At 44.5% G+C, this 3,033-nt stretch overlaps 1 pseudogene; it reads right to left on the bottom strand.

Annotated features, from left to right (window-relative positions):
* Window positions 1-1,433: 1,433 nt before the first annotated feature.
* LOC120857896 lies at window positions 1,434-2,742 on the bottom strand (annotated as a pseudogene).
* Window positions 2,743-3,033: the final 291 nt, after the last annotated feature.

The raw sequence follows: 3,033 nt of genomic DNA, 5'->3' as shown, positions 1-3,033 counted from the left end.
GTGCCTGCCATGTTCCTGCACTCAGCATATGGTTCAGTTCAGTTCAGTCGCTCAGTCGGGTCCGATTCTTTGTGACCCCATGAATCGCAGCACGCCAGGCCTCCCTGTCCACTACCAACTCCTGGAGTTCACTCAAACTCATGTCCATCGAGTTGGTGATGCCATCCAGCCATCTCATCCTCTGTTGTCCCCTTCTCCTCCTGCCCTCAATCCCACCCAGCATCAGGGTCTTTTCCAGTGAGTAAACCCTTCGCATGAGGTGGCCAAAGTATTGGAGTTTCAGCTTTAGCATCATTCCTTCTAATGAACACCCAGGGCTGATCTCCTTTAGAATGGACTGATTGGATCTCCTTGCCGTCCAAGGGACTCTCAAGAGTCTTCTTTAACACCACAGTTCAAAAGCATCAGTTCTTCGGTCCTCAGCTTTCTTCACAGTCCAACTCTCACATCCATACATGACCACAGGGAAAACCATAGCCTTGACTAGATGGACCTTTGTTGGCAAAGTAATGTCTCTGCTTTTGAATATGCTATCTAGGTTGGTCATAACTTTCCTTCCAAGGAGTGTCTTTTAATTTCATGGCTGCAGTCACCATCTGCAGTGATTTTGGAGCCCCCCAAAATAAAGTCTGACACTGTTTCCACTGTTTCCCTACCTATTTCCCATGAGGTAATGGGACCAGATGCCATGATCTCAGTTTTCTGAATGTTGAGCTTTAAGCCAACTTTTTCACTCTTCCCTTTCACTTTCATCAAGAGTGATATAAATGTTTGTTGAATGAAATATAATCAGTTGATAGTTGAAAAAGAAAACCTTGAAATAATTTGTAAATTTTGGACTTACCTTAATGAGGAAATTAATTCTACTTGTGCAGTTGAAGTATGGAAGAGATGCTGAAATAGTTTATTTTACTCTCCTACATTTTTTTTCAGCCTCCTTTCAGTTGAGAGGGAGAAAATACTAGTCCTGGTCAATGTGATGTATCTCCTTCTCAGTTGAGACTGTGGGAATCCCAGTGAATAAGGAGGGAGGCTATGTTTTCTAGATGATGAAGGACAAGATGGTGGAGCTGTGTGGAAAGAAGCCATTGCTGATTTCTGCTGGACATGTCACCTGTGGAGGAAAGAAACTCTTGTTGTATTAAGAGAACCTGGGAGGTCAGTAAAGGATTTGGGGTTTGTTTTTTTCAGTGTCATGTTATGAAGTCTATCCTGACTAATAAGAACTATTGTATACTTTGTTTTTTAAAGGATTTTTATACTATATCAAAAAACCACAAAATAAAAAAGGGATCAGTTGATGAATATCTTAGAATTCTTTCCAGAATCTCTGCACCCTCAGCCTTGAAGGTTGCCTATCGCCTTGTTCTTCTCTGCTCAGTCTGCAGCTTGTTGAAGGATCACTGGAGATGACTCAAACTCTAGTTTTTAAATCAAACTTGTTCTGCCAAAACCAAGACCCTGAATTTATCCAAATTGTAGAAATATTGTTTGGCCACCCATCCACCAAAATACCTCCCCTTTGGATCAACAGCAGCTTTAATCATTGATTCAGCCCTATCAAATTCTAAAACTATTCTTATTGCTTCATCATCAGGGGCACCAGGAATTTCAAATATTTTACAACTGTGCCATATTTTTCACACTCTTCCTTGGTTTCAGCTTCCAAATCATCTACCTCTCCTGCGCCAACCATGTTCCTTACTGTTGTGCTGTGCTTAGTTGCTCAGTCGCCTCCAACTCTTTGTGGCCCCATGACCCGCATGCCAGGCTCCTCTGTTCATGGGGATTCTCCAGGCCAGAAAACTGGAGTGGGTTACCATACCTTCCTCCATGTTCCTTAGTAGGACCACTTTAGTAGGACACAAGTATTTCAGTTAATCGATTTGAATCTGACTTCCTGGCTGCATCTTTCTGAGTGGTGTCACCCGTGATGATTTTGCCTTCCCGCTTTCCGGTCTTCTCCACTGACAGCATTGTGCTTAGGCCCTGCTCACTCTTCCCAAGAAGCCATACTTCTGCATGATTTTCTATGTTATTGTTTGTGCCTCATCCCCATGTTGGTGAGGAAGGAGTTGCTGGGGCCAGTCAGGGATCTGGGTCTGTCTTGTTGCTCATACACTGGAGGAGAGATAGCAGCTTTGGAAGACTGGGAGCTGAGTCTTGAATCCTCTTCATAAGGAAAGCCTCGGGATAACTCTTTGTCTTTCTCTACAAGAAAAGCGGGTGGTGCAATGGCAGCTCCGCTCATACTTCTCTCTCACTCATAATATTCATGTTCATCAATCTGGATCTCCTAACCTGAAAAACCCACTAGCTTCATTTCTGGCTTTATGCCTGTTTTCTCTCTCTTCTGTCTTTCCACCTCCCGCTGCCTCTGTCGCTCCTCTCTTTGGCCCCTCACTACTTTCTCGTAATTGTTAGGAAACGCTGGATCATACTCCTCAGCTGTAGGGATCAAAACTTCTCCTGCAGAAAACCCACTGGGAACAGGATCCTAGAGGCCTGCGGCTGTGTGTGGTGGAGCGTCCCGGATCTGCTGTTCATCTGAAGAGCCACCTCGCCTGAAGTCAGTGGATGACTGGGGCAAGGTCAGTACTTTGTATTTTCCCCTGGCTCTTCACCTGAGTGAGAGCTGCCTTCTTCATTTGGAGGTGAGACTGCAGAAGTTTGAAGTTTGAGGACCAACCTTCTGGTTTTTGAGTCACTATTCTCCACTCCCAGGTCTTTGTATACGGACATCTTCTTAGTTTAATGCCCACTGGATGGGTGGACGCTCCTGGCTGCGGCAGGGCACCTAGGCCCGGGTGCCCTAGACCTGGTGGGCTGGGTGCTCAGAGTCAGCCGGTGTACCTTTTATTGCAGAGAATTTGTTGTTGTTGTTGTTGCCACACTGTGTATTGTAACAAAAGACTGTAGATAATTAAATGACCATTGCTAACAGGTAGCTTAGATAAAGTTTAGTATCCTGTACCATAGAATATCAACCAGCCCTTTAAAAGAATGTGCTGATATGGAATTCTCTTTCAGATA

Source organism: Oryx dammah, unplaced genomic scaffold, assembly GCF_014754425.2.
Source record: "Oryx dammah isolate SB20612 unplaced genomic scaffold, SCBI_Odam_1.1 HiC_scaffold_29, whole genome shotgun sequence".
Lineage (NCBI taxonomy): Eukaryota > Metazoa > Chordata > Mammalia > Artiodactyla > Bovidae > Oryx > Oryx dammah.
This window is presented reverse-complemented; position numbering and strand designations above follow the sequence as displayed.